The following is an 18,904-nucleotide window of genomic DNA, read 5'->3' as shown; positions in this document are numbered from 1 at the left end:
CAGAAATTATGACTTCTGGTCATTCCTTCTCTTTTGTCAGAAGTGAGGTGTCTGTTACCCCAATTGATTGTGTACTACTGAGAAGAACAATATAACTCTCAGTGTACGGAATGCAGTGTGACCTTGGGAGACACCTCACATACACTGAGCTGTATGAAGAGGTCTCAGTTTCCATATGGTCTACCGGTTAGGATTCCTGGTTTTCACCCAGGCAGCCCGGGTTCGACTCCCGGTATGGGAAATCCATTTTTTTTTCACTACTCAGACATTTTAATCTTTCTCAGTTTTTTTCTATAAACCTAAATGCACCTAAAGTCTTAATAAATGTCACTTGCTTTGTCTTCTGCTTCCATCTAATGCCGTCAGAGGTTTACACCGACCCCCAAATCTACTGCCCTCTCTCCCCAGCCCTTGACCTGTACATTAATACTATGAAGGGTTATTCCTTGTTTTTCTTTTATTGCACAACAAAAAGTACAGATTATATAATGAGACCAGGGCACGGAGAAAAGAAGGCAGCAATTGACTGTGGTCCCACCATGGGAAATTCGCATTTTATTACCTGCCCCGTCCATACTGTGGGTTCATCATTTGTTTTATGACATGATTCCCCTGCTGTGTTGTTTCTAGTATAAGACTTGAGCACTTTATGTGTTTTATATCATCTGTGATATTGCAGCTGCTGTTTGCAGTGTCCACATTTTGCAACCAATGGCACGTGATGCTACACACAGGTGTTGTCTACGTCCTGTGTCTGTGTGGACACCTCTCTACTCTGGCTACACAACAGTAAGATGCACAGTGTGGACCTGACTCCACGTGGCCTTCACACCGGATAACTTACAAGGAGAGAGAAACTTACGGAAATGTACAGTGTGAAAGAACGACTTTACCAAAGTGTTAATGTATGAAATTGCCCTTTGCTTTTTTTTTGTGAGTTGCAAATGGTAACCTTTGACTAAAGCAAGTACCCAAAAATAAACAGTTTTCAGCTGGACTCATATGACTTGCATTTGCAGTGGAAGATCTGCCTGGAGCAGTATATGAGTGTGAAAAGGTCTCTAGTTTTGTCTTGAAATACCAGAGACTTCGGCGCTCTCCACCTTTCTCCTTCGACATCACATCCTGATGCTGAACAGTATTAGCACATAAATGAATAAAAAACTGGCTGACGTGTACATGCACATGTGTGCATATGTACCACGGTGCTATAGTCTGATGACATATATGTGCCAGTCTGTGGGGTCAAAGGGCAGTCAGAAGTTACTCGGCCACAGTTGTATCAATGAGGACTGTGTACTTCCTGTGCCCTGGGGCATTCGTACTCTGGTCCTTCAAACTAGGGTGGAAGCCCCCCTTTAGCACATGACTCTCAGAATAACAAGTCAGAGCAGACATTAGTGTAACTGGGTACTCACACTTGTGAAAGGCGCAAGTGCAAGTAGTGAACTGCAACCTGACCTCACAGCATACACTTTAGACTTCCTTTGTAAACACACACACATATTTTCAGTCTAACTTGTTTACATTTTACATCAATAAATATGGTAATATTTGTACTTGAAATGTTTAATTTGCCTACCTTTGGCGCATATTCCTAGTACCTTATATTTGAACTTTTCTCCATTCGGGTGTATACAATTGGTATAATGTCAGAAAGGGAGAAGACGACCGAGAATGCCTAAGAATGTGCGCTTACATGCTTTTAAGAACATATGTCTGGTGTTGTGACAAAACAGCAGTGACCACTTCAGCTCAGCACTTGCTTCTTCCTCTGCTGTCCCAAAATACTGTGGAATTACTAGTCTCTGCGCCTCTGACAAGGCTGCTGACATCCAATTGATGATTCGTAGGCTTGTGGGCTGTGAGTGCTTTGGCTGTGCTGCCCCCTGGCGGTCACTCTGTGAAGATGCAGGTACCTGGGAACAACCCAGACTACTTCTGAGCTGCTTCTTCTTTGTGTGAACCAATCCAGTGTCAGGACTGGAGTCGGTGCTGTTAGTAGATAGAGAAGGAGTATAACTCGAGCCCCAGGAGGGCAGCCTGGAGCCTGTGACAGGTGCAGGGGAGTGTTGTCAAGGAAGCAGCTGGAAGATAACTGGAGAGGGGTCTGTGGGGCCATCAGTCTGGTGAGGAAACCCAGGAGTCAAGGGGTGTCCTGGGGGAGGGGTGTGGCTTTGTCTGGCTCAAGGGGAGGGGTTAGTAATAGTCAATGCAGGGACTGCTGCTGTCCTCCATGTCCTGGGCTCTGTGTATGTGTAGAAGTTCTAAGGTTGTAAATAATGAGACCTGACAGGTTGTGGCAGAAATGGTGACTTCTGGTCATTCCTTCTCTTTTGTCAGAAGTGAGGTGTCTGTTACCCCAATTGATTGTGTACTACTGAGAAGAACAATATAACTCTCAGTGTACGGAATGCAGTGTTACCTTGGGAGACACCTCACATACACTGAGCTGTATGAAGAGGTCACAGTTCCCATATGGTCTAGCGGTTAGGATTCCTGGTTTTCACCCAGGCGGCCCGGTATGGGAAGTCCATTTTTTTTTCCACTACTCAGACATTTTAATCTTTCTCAGTTTTTTTCTATAAACCTAAATGCACCTAAAGTCTTAATAAATGTCACTTGCTTTGTTTTCTGCTTCGATCTAATGCCGTCAGAGGTTTACACCGACCCCCAAATCTACTGCCCTCTGTCCCCAGCCCTTGACCTGTACATTAATACTATGAAGGGTTATTCCTTGTTTTTCTTTTATTGCACAACAAAAAGTACAGATTATATAATGAGACCGGGGCACAGAGAAGAAGGCAGCAATTGACTGTGGTCCCACAATGGGAAATTCTCATTTTATTACCTGCCCCGTCCATACTGTGGGTTCATCATTTGTTTTATGACATGATTCCCCTGCTGTGTTGTTTCTAGTATAAGACTTGAGCACTTTATGTGTTTTATATCATCTGTGATATTGCAGCTGCTGTTTGCAGTGTCCACATTTTGCAACCAATGGCACGTGATGCTACACACAGGTGTTGTCTACGTCCTGTGTCTGTGTGGACACCTCTCTACTCTGGCTACACAACAGTAAGATGCACAGTGTGGACCTGACTCCACGCGGCCTTCACACCGGATAACTTACAAGGAGAGAGAAATTTACGGAAATGTACGGTGTGAAAGAACGACTTTACCAAAGTGTTAATGTATGAAATTGCTCTTTGCTTTTTTTTTGTGAGTTGCAAATGGTAACCTTTGACTAAAGCAAGTACCCAAAAATAAACAGTTTTCAGCTGGACTCATATGACTTGCATTTGCAGTGGAAGATCTGCCTGGAGCAGTATATGAGTGTGAAAAGGTCTCTAGTTTTGTCTTGAAATACCAGAGACTTCGGCGCTCTCCACCTTTCTCCTTCGACATCACATCCTGATGCTGAACAGTATTAGCACATAAATGAATAAAAAACTGGCTGACGTGTACATGCACATGTGTGCATATGTACCACGGTGCTATAGTCTGATGACATATATGTGCCAGTCTGTGGGGTCAAAGGGCAGTCAGAAGTTACTGGGCCCCAGTTGTATCAATGAGGACTGTGTACTTCCTGTGCCCTGGGGCATTCGTACTCTGGTCCTTCAAACTAGGGTGGAAGCCCCCCTTTAGCACATGACTCTCAGAATAACAAGTCAGAGCAGACATTAGTGTAACTGGGTACTCACACTTGTGAAAGGCGCAAGTGCAAGTAGTGAACTGCAACCTGACCTCACAGCATACACTTTAGACATCCTTTGTAAACACACACACATATTTTCAGTCTAACTTGTTTACATTTTACATCAATAAATATGGTAATATTTGTACTTGAAATGTTTAATTTGCCTACCTTTGGCGCATATTCCTAGTACCTTATATTTGAACTTTTCTCCATTCGGGTGTATACAATTGGTATAATGTCAGAAAGGGAGAAGACGACCGAGAATGCCTAAGAATGTGCGCTTACATGCTTTTAAGAACATATGTCTGGTGTTGTGACAAAACAGCAGTGACCACTTCAGCTCAGCACTTGCTTCTTCCTCTGCTGTCCCAAAATACTGTGGAATTACTAGTCTCTGCGCCTCTGACAAGGCTGCTGACATCCAATTGATGATTCGTAAGCTTGTGGGCTGTGAGTGCTTTGGCTGTGCTGCCCCCTGGCGGTCACTCTGTGAAGATACAGGTACCTGGGAACAACCCAGACTACTTCTGAGCTGCTTCTTCTTTGTGTGAACCAATCCAGTGTCAGGACTGGAGTCGGTGCTGTTAGTAGATAGAGAAGGAGTATAACTCGAGCCCCAGGAGGGCAGCCTGGAGCCTATGACAGGTGCAGGGGAGTGTCGTCAAGGAAGCAGCTGGAAGATAACTGGAGAGGGGTCTGTGGGGCCATCAGTCTGGTGAGGAAACCCAGGAGTCAAGGGGTGTCCTGGGGGAGGGGCATGGCTTTGTCTGGCTCAAGGGGAGGGGTTAGTAATAGTCAATGCAGGGACTGCTGCTGTCCTCCGTGTCCTGTGCTCTGTGTATGTGTAGAAGTTCTAAGGTTGTAAATAATGAGACCTGACAGGTTGTGACAGAAATGATGACTTCTGGTCATTCCTTCTCTTTTGTCAGAAGTGAGGTGTCTGTTACCCCAATTGATTGTGTACTACTGAGAAGAACAATATAACTCTCAGTGTACGGAATGCAGTGTGACCTTGGGAGACACCTCACATACACTGAGCTGTATGACAAGGTCACAGTTCCCATATGGTCTACCGGTTAGGATTCCTGGTTTTCACCCAGGCAGCCTGGGTTCGACTCCCGGTATGGGAAATCCATTTTTTTTTTCACTACTCAGACATTTTAATCTTTCTCAGTTTTTTTCTATAAACCTAAATGCACCTAAAGTCTTAATAAATGTCACTTGCTTTGTCTTCTGCTTCCATCTAATGCCGTCAGAGGTTTACACCGACCCCCAAATCTACTGCCCTCTCTCCCCAGCCCTTGACCTGTACATTAATACTATGAAGGGTTATTCCTTGTTTTTCTTTTATTGCACAACAAAAAGTACAGATTATATAATGAGACCAGGGCACGGAGAAAAGAAGGCAGCAATTGACTGTGGTCCCACCATGGGAAATTCGCATTTTATTACCTGCCCCGTCCATACTGTGGGTTCATCATTTGTTTTATGACATGATTCCCCTGCTGTGTTGTTTCTAGTATAAGACTTGAGCACTTTATGTGTTTTATATCATCTGTGATATTGCAGCTGCTGTTTGCAGTGTCCACATTTTGCAACCAATGGCACGTGATGCTACACACAGGTGTTGTCTACGTCCTGTGTCTGTGTGGACACCTCTCTACTCTGGCTACACAACAGTAAGATGCACAGTGTGGACCTGACTCCACGCGGCCTTCACACCGGATAACTTACAAGGAGAGAGAAACTTACGGAAATGTACGGTGTGAAAGAACGACTTTACCAAAGTGTTAATGTATGAAATTGCCCTTTGCTTTTTTTTGTGAGTTGCAAATGGTAACCTTTGACTAAAGCAAGTACCCAAAAATAAACAGTTTTCAGCTGGACTCATATGACTTGCATTTGCAGTGGAAGATCTGCCTGGAGCAGTATATGAGTGTGAAAAGGTCTCTAGTTTTGTCTTGAAATACCAGAGACTTCGGCGCTCTCCACCTTTCTCCTTCGACATCACATCCTGATGCTGAACAGTATTAGCACATAAATGAATAAAAAACTGGCTGACGTGTACATGCACATGTGTGCATATGTACCACGGTGCTATAGTCTGATGACATATATGTGCCAGTCTGTGGGGTCAAAGGGCAGTCAGAAGTTACTGGGCCACAGTTGTATCAATGAGGACTGTGTACTTTCTGTGCCCTGGGGCATTCGTACTCTGGTCCTTCAAACTAGGGTGGAAGCCCCCCTTTAGCACATGACTCTCAGAATAACAAGTCAGAGCAGACATTAGTGTAACTGGGCACTCACACTTGTGAAAGGCGCAAGTGCAAGTAGTGAACTGCAACCTGACCTCACAGCATACACTTTAGACTTCCTTTGTAAACACACACACATATTTTCAGTCTAACTTGTTTACATTTTACATCAATAAATATGTCAATATTTGTACTTGAAATGTTTAATTTGCCTACCTTTGGCGCATATTCCTAGTACCTTATATTTTAACTTTTCTCCATTCGGGTGTATACAATTGGTATAATGTCAGAAAGGGAGAAGACGACCGAGAATGCCTAAGAATGTGCGCTTACATGCTTTTAAGAACATATGTCTGGTGTTGTGACAAAACAGCAGTGACCACTTCAGCTCAGCACTTGCTTCTTCCTCTGCTGTCCCAAAATACTGTGGAATTACTAGTCTCTGCGCCTCTGACAAGGCTGCTGACATCCAATTGATGATTCGTAGGCTTGTGGGCTGTGAGTGCTTTGGCTGTGCTGCCCCCTGGCGGTCACTCTGTGAAGATGCAGGTACCTGGGAACACCCCAGACTACTTCTGAGCAGCTTCTTCTTTGTGTGAACCAATCCAGTGTCAGGACTGGAGTCGGTGCTGTTAGTAGATAGGTAGATAGAGAAGGAGTATAACTCGAGCCCCAGGAGGGCAGCCTGGAGCCTATGACAGCTGCAGGGGAGTGTCATCAAGGAAGCAGCTGGAAGATAACTGGAGAGGGGTCTGTGGGGCCATCAGTCTGGTGAGGAAACCCAGGAGTCAAGGGGTGTCCTGGGGGAGGGGCATGGCTTTGTCTGGCTCAAGGGGAGGGGTTAGTAATAGTCAATGCAGGGACTGCTGCTGTCCTCCGTGTCCTGTGCTCTGTGTATGTGTAGAAGTTCTAAGGTTGTAAATAATGAGACCTGACAGGTTGTGACAGAAATGATGACTTCTGGTCATTCCTTCTCTTTTGTCAGAAGTGAGGTGTCTGTTACCCCAATTGATTGTGTACTACTGAGAAGAACAATATAACTCTCAGTGTACGGAATGCAGTGTGACCTTGGGAGACACCTCACATACACTGAGCTGTATAAAGAGGTCACAGTTCCCATATGGTCTACCGGTTAGGATTCCTGGTTTTCACCCAGGCAGCCTGGGTTCGACTCCCGGTATGGGAAATCCATTTTTTTTTTCACTACTCAGACATTTTAATCTTTCTCAGTTTTTTTCTATAAACCTAAATGCACCTAAAGTCTTAATAAATGTCACTTGCTTTGTCTTCTGCTTCCATCTAATGCCGTCAGAGGTTTACACCGACCCCCAAATCTACTGCCCTCTCTCCCCAGCCCTTGACCTGTACATTAATACTATGAAGGGTTATTCCTTGTTTTTCTTTTATTGCACAACAAAAAGTACAGATTATATAATGAGACCAGGGCACGGAGAAAAGAAGGCAGCAATTGACTGTGGTCCCACCATGGGAAATTCGCATTTTATTACCTGCCCCGTCCATACTGTGGGTTCATCATTTGTTTTATGACATATTTCCCCTGCTGTGTTGTTTCTAGTATAATACTTGAGCACTTTATGTGTTTTATATCATCTGTGATATTGCAGCTGCTGTTTGCAGTGTCCACATTTTGAAACCAATGGCATGTGATGCTACACACAGGTGTTGTCTACGTCCTGTGTCTGTGTGGACACCTCTCTACTCTGGCTACACAACAGTAAGATGCACAGTGTGGACCTGACTCCACGCGGCCTTCACACCGGATAACTTACAAGGAGAGAGAAACTTACGGAAATGTACGGTGTGAAAGAACGACTTTACCAAAGTGTTAATGTATGAAATTGCCCTTTGCTTTTTTTTTGTGAGTTGCAAATGGTAACCTTTGACTAAAGCAAGTACCCAAAAATAAACAGTTTTCAGCTGGACTCATATGACTTGCATTTGCAGTGGAAGATCTGCCTGGAGCAGTATATGAGTGTGAAAAGGTCTCTAGTTTTGTCTTGAAATACCAGAGACTTCGGTGCTCTCCACCTTTCTCCTTCGACATCACATCCTGATGCTGAACAGTATTAGCACATAAATGAATAAAAAACTGGCTGACATGTACATGCACATGTGTGCATATGTACCACGGTGCTATAGTCTGATGACATATATGTGCCAGTCAGTGGGGTCAAAGGGCAGTCAGAAGTTACTGGGCCACAGTTGTATCAATGAGGACTGTGTACTTCCTGTGCCCTGGGGCATTCGTACTCTGGTCCTTCAAACTAGGGTGGAAGCCCCCCTTTAGCACATGACTCTCAGAATAACAAGTCAGAGCAGACATTAGTGTAACTAGGTACTCACACTTGTGAAAGGCGCAAGTGCAAGTAGTGAACTGCAACCTGACCTCACAGCATACACTTTAGACATCCTTTGTAAACACACACACATATTTTCAGTCTAACTTGTTTACATTTTACATCAATAAATATGGTAATATTTGTACTTGAAATGTTTAATTTGCCTACCTTTGGCGCATATTCCTAGTACCTTATATTTTAACTTTTCTCCATTCGGGTGTATACAATTGGTATAATGTCAGAAAGGGAGAAGACGACCGAGAATGCCTAAGAATGTGCGCTTACATGCTCTTAAGAACATATGTCTGGTGTTGTGACAAAACAGCAGTGACCACTTCAGCTCAGCACTTGCTTCTTTCTCTGCTGTCCCAAAATACTGTGGAATTACTAGTCTCTGCGCCTCTGACAAGGCTGCTGACATCCAATTGATGATTCGTAAGCTTGTGGGCTGTGAGTGCTTTGGCTGTGCTGCCCCCTGGCGGTCACTCTGTGAAGATGCAGGTACCTGGGAACAACCCAGACTACTTCTGAGCTGCTTCTTCTTTGTGTGAACAAATCCAGTGTCAGGACTGGAGTCGGTGCTGTTAGTAGATAGAGAAGGAGTATAACTCGAGCCCCAGGAGGGCAGCCTGGAGCCTATGACAGGTGCAGGGGAGTGTCGTCAAGGAAGCAGCTGGAAGATAACTGGAGAGGGGTCTGTGGGGCCATCAGTCTGGTGAGGAAACCCAGGAGTCAAGGGGTGTCCTGGGGGAGGGGCGTGGCTTTGTCTGGCTCAAGTGGAGGGGTTAGTAATAGTCAATGCAGGGACTGCTGCTGTCCTCCGTGTCCTGGGCTCTGTGTATGTGTAGAAGTTCTAAGGTTGTAAATAATGAGACCTGACAGGTTGTGGCAGAAATGATGACTTCTGGTCATTCCTTCTCTTTTGTCAGAAGTGAGGTGTCTGTTACCCCAATTGATTGTGTACTACTGAGAAGAACAATATAACTCTCAGTGTACGGAATGCACTGTGACCTTGGGAGACACCTCACATACACTGAGCTGTATGAAGAGGTCACCGTTCCCATATGGTCTAGCGGTTAGGATTCCTGGTTTTCACCCAGGCGGCCCGGGTTCGACTCCCGGTATGGGAAATCAATTTTTTTTTCACTACTCAGACATTTTAATCTTTCTCAGTTTTTTTCTATAAACCTAAATGCACCTAAAGTCTTAATAAATGTCACTTGCTTTGTCTTCTGCTTCCATCTAATGCCGTCAGAAGTTTACACCGACCCCCAAATCTACTGACCTCTCTCCCCAGCCCTTGACCTGTACATTAATACTATGAAGGGTTATTCCTTGTTTTTCTTTTATTGCACAACAAAAAGTACAGATTATATAATGAGACCAGGGCACGGAGAAAAGAAGGCAGCAATTGACTGTGGTCCCACCATGGGAAATTCACATTTTATTACCTGCCCCGTCCATACTGTGGGTTCATCATTTGTTTTATGACATGATTCCCCTGCTGTGTTGTTTCTAGTATAAGACTTGAGCACTTTATGTGTTTTATATCATCTGTGATATTGCAGCTGCTGTTTGCAGTGTCCACATTTTGCAACCAATGGCACGTGATGCTACACACAGGTGTTGTCTACGTCCTGTGTCTGTGTGGACACCTCTCTACTCTGGCTACACAACAGTAAGATGCACAGTGTGGACCTGACTCCACGCGGCCTTCACACCGGATAACTTACAAGGAGAGAGAAACTTACGGAAATGTACGGTGTGAAAGAACGACTTTACCAAAGTGTTAATGTATGAAATTGCCCTTTGCTTTTTTTTTGTGAGTTGCAAATGGTAACCTTTGACTAAAGCAAGTACCCAAAAATAAACAGTTTTCAGCTGGACTCATATGACTTGCATTTGCAGTGGAAGATCTGCCTGGAGCAGTATATGAGTGTGAAAAGGTCTCTAGTTTTGTCTTGAAATACCAGAGACTTCGGCGCTCTCCACCTTTCTCCTTCGACATCACATCCTGATGCTGAACAGTATTAGCACATAAATGAATAAAAAACTGGCTGACGTGTACATGCACATGTGTGCATATGTACCACGGTGCTGTAGTCTGATGACATATATGTGCCAGTCTGTGGGGTCAAAGGGCAGTCAGAAGTTACTGGGCCACAGTTGTATCAATGAGGACTGTGTACTTCCTGTGCCCTGGGGCATTCGTACTCTGGTCCCTCAAACTAGGGTGGAAGCCCCCCTTTAGCACATGACTCTCAGAATAACAAGTCAGAGCAGACATTAGTGTAACTGGGTACTCACACTTGTGAAAGGCGCAAGTGCAAGTAGTGAACTGCAACCTGACCTCACAGCATACACTTTAGACTTCCTTTGTAAACACACACACATATTTTCAGTCTAACTTGTTTACATTTTACATCAATAAATATGGTAATATTTGTACTTGAAATGTTTAATTTGCCTACCTTTGGCGCATATTCCTAGTACCTTATATTTTAACTTTTCTCCATTCAGGTGTATACAATTGGTATAATGTCAGAAAGGGAGAAGACGACCGAGAATGCCTAAGAATGTGCGCTTACATGCTTTTAAGAACATATGTCTGGTGTTGTGACAAAACAGCAGTGACCACTTCAGCTCAGCACTTGCTTCTTTCTCTGCTGTCCCAAAATACTGTGGAATTACTAGTCTCTGCGCCTCTGACAAGGCTGCTGACATCCAATTGATGATTCGTAAGCTTGTGGGCTGTGAGTGCTTTGGCTGTGCTGCCCCCTGGCGGTCACTCTGTGAAGATGCAGGTACCTGGGAACAACCCAGACTACTTCTGAGCTGCTTCTTCTTTGTGTGAACCAATCCAGTGTCAGGACTGGAGTCGGTGCTGTTAGTAGATAGAGAAGGAGTATAACTCGAGCCCCAGGAGGGCAGCCTGGAGCCTATGACAGGTGCAGGGGAGTGTCGTCAAGGAAGCAGCTGGAAGATAACTGGAGAGGGGTCTGTGGGGCCATCAGTCTGGTGAGGAAACCCAGGAGTCAAGGGGTGTCCTGGGGGAGGGGCGTGGCTTTGTCTGGCTCAAGGGGAGGGGTTAGTAATAGTCAATGCAGGGACTGCTGCTGTCCTCCGTGTCCTGGGCTCTGTGTATGTGTAGAAGTTCTAAGGTTGTAAATAATGAGACCTGACAGATTGTGGCAGAAATTATGACTTCTGGTCATTCCTTCTCTTTTGTCAGAAGTGAGGTGTCTGTTACCCCAATTGATTGTGTACTACTGAGAAGAACAATATAACTCTCAGTGAACGGAATTGCAGTGTGACCTTGGGAGACACCTCACATACACTGAGCTGTATGAAGAAGTCACAGTTTCCATATGGTCTACCGGTTAGGATTCCTGGTTTTCACCCAGACAGCCCGGGTTTGACTCCCGGTATGGGAAATCCATTTTTTTTTTCACTACTCAGACATTTTAATCTTTCTCAGTTTTTTTCTATAAACCTAAATGCACCTAAAGTCTTAATAAATGTCACTTGCTTTGTCTTCTGCTTCCATCTAATGCCGTCAGAGGTTTACACCGACCCCCAAATCTACTGCCCTCTCTCCCCAGCCCTTGACCTGTACATTAATACTATGAAGGGTTATTCCTTGTTTTTCTTTTATTGCACAACAAAAAGTACAGATTATATAATGAGACCAGGGCACGGAGAAAAGAAGGCAGCAATTGACTGTGGTCCCACCATGGGAAATTCGCATTTTATTACCTGCCCCGTCCATACTGTGGGTTCATCATTTGTTTTATGACATGATTCCCCTGCTGTGTTGTTTCTAGTATAAGACTTGAGCACTTTATGTGTTTTATATCATCTGTGATATTGCAGCTGCTGTTTGCAGTGTCCACATTTTGCAACCAATGGCACGTGATGCTACACACAGGTGTTGTCTACGTCCTGTGTCTGTGTGGACACCTCTCTACTCTGGCTACACAACAGTAAGATGCACAGTGTGGACCTGACTCCACGTGGCCTTCACACCGGATAACTTACAAGGAGAGAGAAACTTACGGAAATGTACGGTGTGAAAGAACGACGTTACCAAAGTGTTAATGTATGAAATTGCCCTTTGCTTTTTTTTTGTGAGTTGCAAATGGTAACCTTTGACTAAAGCAAGTACCCAAAAATAAACAGTTTTCAGCTGGACTCATATGACTTGCATTTGCAGTGGAAGATCTGCCTGGAGCAGTATATGAGTGTGAAAAGGTCTCTAGTTTTGTCTTGAAATACCAGAGACTTCGGCGCTCTCCACCTTTCTCCTTCGACATCACATCCTGATGCTGAACAGTATTAGCACATAAATGAATAAAAAACTGGCTGACGTGTACATGCACATGTGTGCATATGTACCACGGTGCTATAGTCTGATGACATATATGTGCCAGTCTGTGGGGTCAAAGGGCAGTCAGAAGTTACTGGGCCACAGTTGTATCAATGAGGACTGTGTACTTCCTGTGCCCTGGGGCATTCGTACTCTGGTCCCTCAAACTAGGGTGGAAGCCCCCCTTTAGCACATGACTCTCAGAATAACAAGTCAGAGCAGACATTAGTGTAACTGGGTACTCACACTTGTGAAAGGCGCAAGTGCAAGTAGTGAACTGCAACCTGACCTCACAGCATACACTTTAGACTTCCTTTGTAAACACACACACATATTTTCAGTCTAACTTGTTTACATTTTACATCAATAAATATGGTAATATTTGTACTTGAAATGTTTAATTTGCCTACCTTTGGCGCATATTCCTAGTACCTTATATTTGAACTTTTCTCCATTCGGGTGTATACAATTGGTATAATGTCAGAAAGGGAGAAGACGACCGAGAATGCCTAAGAATGTGCGCTTACATGCTTTTAAGAACATATGTCTGGTGTTGTGACAAAACAGCAGTGACCACTTCAGCTCAGCACTTGCTTCTTCCTCTGCTGTCCCAAAATACTGTGGAATTACTAGTCTCTGCGCCTCTGACAAGGCTGCTGACATCCAATTGATGATTCGTAGGCTTGTGGGCTGTGAGTGCTTTGGCTGTGCTGCCCCCTGGCGGTCACTCTGTGAAGATGCAGGTACCTGGGAACAACCCAGACTACTTCTGAGCTGCTTCTTCTTTGTGTGAACCAATCCAGTGTCAGGACTGGAGTCGGTGCTGTTAGTAGATAGGTAGATAGAGAAGGAGTATAACTCGAGCCCCAGGAGGGCAGCCTGGAGCCTATGACAGGTGCAGGGGAGTGTCGTCAAGGAATCAGCTGGAAGATAACTGGAGAGGGGTCTGTGGGGCCATCAGTCTGGTGAGGAAACCCAGGAGTCAAGGGGTGTCCTGGGGGAGGGGCGTGGCTTTGTCTGGTTCAAGTGGAGGGGTTAGTAATAGTCAATGCAGGGACTGCTGCTGTCCTCCGTGTCCTGGGCTCTGTGTATGTGTAGAAGTTCTAAGGTTGTAAATAATGAGACCTGACAGGTTGTGGCAGAAATGATGACTTCTGGTCATTCCTTCTCTTTTGTCAGAAGTGAGGTGTCTGTTACCCCAATTGATTGTGTACTACTGAGAAGAACAATATAACTCTCAGTGTACGGAATGCAGTGTGACCTTGGGAGACACCTCACATACACTGAGCTGTATAAAGAGGTCACCGTTCCCATATGGTCTAGCAGTTAGGATTCCTGGTTTTCACCCAGGCGGCCCGGGTTCGACTCCCGGTATGGGAAATCATTTTTTTTTTCACTACTCAGACATTTTAATCTTTCTCAGTTTTTTTCTATAAACCTAAATGCACCTAAAGTCTTAATAAATGTCACTTGCTTTGTCTTCTGCTTCCATCTAATGCCGTCAGAAGTTTACACCGACCCCCAAATCTACTGCCCTCTCTCCCCAGCCCTTGACCTGTACATTAATACTATGAAGGGTTATTCCTTGTTTTTCTTTTATTGCACAACAAAAAGTACAGATTATATAATGAGACCAGGGCACGGAGAAAAGAAGGCAGCAATTGACTGTGGTCCCACCATGGGAAATTCGCATTTTATTACCTGCCCCGTCCATACTGTGGGTTCATCATTTGTTTTATGACATGATTCCCCTGCTGTGTTGTTTCTAGTATAAGACTTGAGCACTTTATGTGTTTTATATCATCTGTGATATTGCAGCTGCTGTTTGCAGTGTCCACATTTTGCAACCAATGGCACGTGATGCTACACACAGGTGTTGTCTACGTCCTGTGTCTGTGTGGACACCTCTCTACTCTGGCTACACAACAGTAAGATGCACAGTGTGGACCTGACTCCACGCGGCCTTCACACCGGATAACTTACAAGGAGAGATAAACTTACGGAAATGTACGGTGTGAAAGAACGACTTTACCAAAGTGTTAATGTATGAAATTGCCCTTTGCTTTTTTTTTGTGAGTTGCAAATGGTAACCTTTGACTAAAGCAAGTACCCAAAAATAAACAGTTTTCAGCTGGACTCATATGACTTGCATTTGCAGTGGAAGATCTGCCTGGAGCAGTATATGAGTGTGAAAAGGTCTCTAGTTTTGTCTTGAAATACCAGAGACTTCGGCGCTCTCCACCTTTCTCCTTCGACATCACATCCTGATGCTGAACAGTATTAGCACATAAATGAATAAAAAACTGGCTGACGTGTACATGCACATGTGTGCATATGTACCACGGTGCTATAGTCTGATGACATATATGTGCCAGTCAGTGGGGTCAAAGGGCAGTCAGAAGTTACTGGGCCACAGTTGTATCAATGAGGACTGTGTACTTCCTGTGCCCTGGGGCATTCGTACTCTGGTCCTTCAAACTAGGGTGGAAGGCCCCCTTTAGCACATGACTCTCAGAATAACAAGTCAGAGCAGACATTAGTGTAACTGGGTACTCACACTTGTGAAAGGTGCAAGTGCAAGTAGTGAACTGCAACCTGACCTCACAGCATACACTTTAGACATCCTTTGTAAACACACACACATATTTTCAGTCTAACTTGTTTACATTTTACATCAATAAATATGGTAATATTTGTACTTGAAATGTTTAATTTGCCTACCTTTGGCGCATATTCCTAGTACCTTATATTTTAACTTTTCTCCATTCGGGTGTATACATTTGGTATAATGTCAGAAAGGGAGAAGACGAACGAGAATGCCTAAGAATGTGCGCTTACATGCTTTTAAGAACATATGTCTGGTGTTGTGACAAAACAGCAGTGACCACTTCAGCTCAGCACTTGCTTCTTTCTCTGCTGTCCCAAAATACTGTGGAATTACTAGTCTCTGCGCCTCTGACAAGGCTGCTGACATCCAATTGATGATTCGTAAGCTTGTGGGCTGTGAGTGCTTTGGCTGTGCTGCCCCCTGGCGGTCACTCTGTGAAGATGCAGGTACCTGGGAACAACCCAGACTACTTCTGAGCTGCTTCTTCTTTGTGTGAACCAATCCAGTGTCAGGACTGGAGTCGGTGCTGTTAGTAGATAGAGAAGGAGTATAACTCGAGCCCCAGGAGGGCAGCCTGGAGCCTATGACAGCTGCAGGGGAGTGTCGTCAAGGAAGCAGCTGGAAGATAACTGGAGAGGGGTCTGTGGGGCCATCAGTCTGGTGAGGAAACCCAGGAGTCAAGGGGTGTCCTGGGGGAGGGGCGTGGCTTTGTCTGGCTCAAGGGGAGGGGTTAGTAATAGTCAATGCAGGGACTGCTGCTGTCCTCCGTGTCCTGGGCTCTGTGTATGTGTAGAAGTTCTAAGGTTGTAAATAATGAGACCTGACAGATTGTGGCAGAAATTATGACTTCTGGTCATTCCTTCTCTTTTGTCAGAAGTGAGGTGTCTGTTACCCCAATTGATTGTGTACTACTGAGAAGAACAATATAACTCTCAGTGTACGGAATGCAGTGTGACCTTGGGAGACACCTCACATACACTGAGCTGTATGAAGAGGTCTCAGTTTCCATATGGTCTACCGGTTAGGATTCCTGGTTTTCACCCAGGCAGCCCGGGTTCGACTCCCGGTATGGGAAATCCATTTTTTTTTCACTACTCAGACATTTTAATCTTTCTCAGTTTTTTTCTATAAACCTAAATGCACCTAAAGTCTTAATAAATGTCACTTGCTTTGTCTTCTGCTTCCATCTAATGCCGTCAGAGGTTTACACCGACCCCCAAATCTACTGCCCTCTCTCCCCAGCCCTTGACCTGTACATTAATACTATGAAGGGTTATTCCTTGTTTTTCTTTTATTGCACAACAAAAAGTACAGATTATATAATGAGACCAGGGCACGGAGAAAAGAAGGCAGCAATTGACTGTGGTCCCACCATGGGAAATTCGCATTTTATTACCTGCCCCGTCCATACTGTGGGTTCATCATTTGTTTTATGACATGATTCCCCTGCTGTGTTGTTTCTAGTATAAGACTTGAGCACTTTATGTGTTTTATATCATCTGTGATATTGCAGCTGCTGTTTGCAGTGTCCACATTTTGCAACCAATGGCACGTGATGCTACACACAGGTGTTGTCTACGTCCTGTGTCTGTGTGGACACCTCTCTACTCTGGCTACACAACAGTAAGATGCACAGTGTGGACCTGACTCCACGTGGCCTTCACACCGGATAACTTACAAGGAGAGAGAAACTTACGGAAATGTACAGTGTGAAAGAACGACTTTACCAAAGTGTTAATGTATGAAATTGCCCTTTGCTTTTTTTTTGTGAGTTGCAAATGGTAACCTTTGACTAAAGCAAGTACCCAAAAATAAACAGTTTTCAGCTGGACTCATATGACTTGCATTTGCAGTGGAAGATCTGCCTGGAGCAGTATATGAGTGTGAAAAGGTCTCTAGTTTTGTCTTGAAATACCAGAGACTTCGGCGCTCTCCACCTTTCTCCTTCGACATCACATCCTGATGCTGAACAGTATTAGCACATAAATGAATAAAAAACTGGCTGACGTGTACATGCACATGTGTGCATATGTACCACGGTGCTATAGTCTGATGACATATATGTGCCAGTCTGTGGGGTCAAAGGGCAGTCAGAAGTTACTCGGCCACAGTTGTATCAATGAGGACTGTGTACTTCCTGTGCCCTGGGGCATTCGTACTCTGGTCCTTCAAACTAGGGTGGAAGCCCCCCTTTAGCACATGACTCTCAGAATAACAAGTCAGAGCAGACATTAGTGTAACTGGGTACTCACACTTGTGAAAGGCGCAAGTGCAAGTAGTGAACTGCAACCTGACCTCACAGCATACACTTTAGACTTCCTTTGTAAACACACACACATATTTTCAGTCTAACTTGTTTACATTTTACATCAATAAATATGGTAATATTTGTACTTGAAATGTTTAATTTGCCTACCTTTGGCGCATATTCCTAGTACCTTATATTTGAACTTTTCTCCATTCGGGTGTATACAATTGGTATAATGTCAGAAAGGGAGAAGACGACCGAGAATGCCTAAGAATGTGCGCTTACATGCTTTTAAGAACATATGTCTGGTGTTGTGACAAAACAGCAGTGACCACTTCAGCTCAGCACTTGCTTCTTCCTCTGCTGTCCCAAAATACTGTGGAATTACTAGTCTCTGCGCCTCTGACAAGGCTGCTGACATCCAATTGATGATTCGTAGGCTTGTGGGCTGTGAGTGCTTTGGCTGTGCTGCCCCCTGGCGGTCACTCTGTGAAGATGCAGGTACCTGGGAACAACCCAGACTACTTCTGAGCTGCTTCTTCTTTGTGTGAACCAATCCAGTGTCAGGACTGGAGTCGGTGCTGTTAGTAGATAGAGAAGGAGTATAACTCGAGCCCCAGGAGGGCAGCCTGGAGCCTGTGACAGGTGCAGGGGAGTGTTGTCAAGGAAGCAGCTGGAAGATAACTGGAGAGGGGTCTGTGGGGCCATCAGTCTGGTGAGGAAACCCAGGAGTCAAGGGGTGTCCTGGGGGAGGGGTGTGGCTTTGTCTGGCTCAAGGGGAGGGGTTAGTAATAGTCAATGCAGGGACTGCTGCTGTCCTCCATGTCCTGGGCTCTGTGTATGTGTAGAAGTTCTAAGGTTGTAAATAATGAGACCTGACAGGTTGTGGCAGAAATGGTGACTTCTGGTCATTCCTTCTCTTTTGTCAGAAGTGAGGTGTCTGTTACCCCAATTGATTGTGTACTACTGAGAAGAACAATATAACTCTCAGTGTACGGAATGCAGTGTTACCTTGGGAGACACCTCACATACACTGAGCTGTATGAAGAGGTCACAGTTCCCATATGGTCTAGCGGTTAGGATTCCTGGTTTTCACCCAGGCGGCCCGGTATGGGAAGTCCATTTTTTTTTCCACTACTCAGACATTTTAATCTTTCTCAGTTTTTTTCTATAAACCTAAATGCACCTAAAGTCTTAATAAATGTCACTTGCTTTGTTTTCTGCTTCGATCTAATGCCGTCAGAGGTTTACACCGACCCCCAAATCTACTGCCCTCTGTCCCCAGCCCTTGACCTGTACATTAATACTATGAAGGGTTATTCCTTGTTTTTCTTTTATTGCACAACAAAAAGTACAGATTATAT

General features: G+C 44.6%; 2 non-coding genes across 2 annotated transcripts; both read left to right on the top strand.

Annotated features, from left to right (window-relative positions):
• The first annotated feature begins 9,376 nt into the window (after window positions 1–9,376).
• On the top strand, window positions 9,377–9,448 carry TRNAE-UUC (transfer RNA glutamic acid (anticodon UUC)). The gene has a single exon. It is a non-coding gene; the product is annotated as a tRNA-Glu (tRNA).
• A 4,544-nt stretch (window positions 9,449–13,992) lies between these two features.
• TRNAE-UUC (transfer RNA glutamic acid (anticodon UUC)) lies at window positions 13,993–14,064 on the top strand. The gene has a single exon. It is a non-coding gene; the product is annotated as a tRNA-Glu (tRNA).
• Window positions 14,065–18,904: the final 4,840 nt, after the last annotated feature.

The sequence above is a fragment of the Pleurodeles waltl genome, unplaced genomic scaffold (genome assembly GCF_031143425.1).
Source record: "Pleurodeles waltl isolate 20211129_DDA unplaced genomic scaffold, aPleWal1.hap1.20221129 scaffold_39, whole genome shotgun sequence".
Classification (NCBI taxonomy): domain Eukaryota; kingdom Metazoa; phylum Chordata; class Amphibia; order Caudata; family Salamandridae; genus Pleurodeles; species Pleurodeles waltl.
This window is presented reverse-complemented; position numbering and strand designations above follow the sequence as displayed.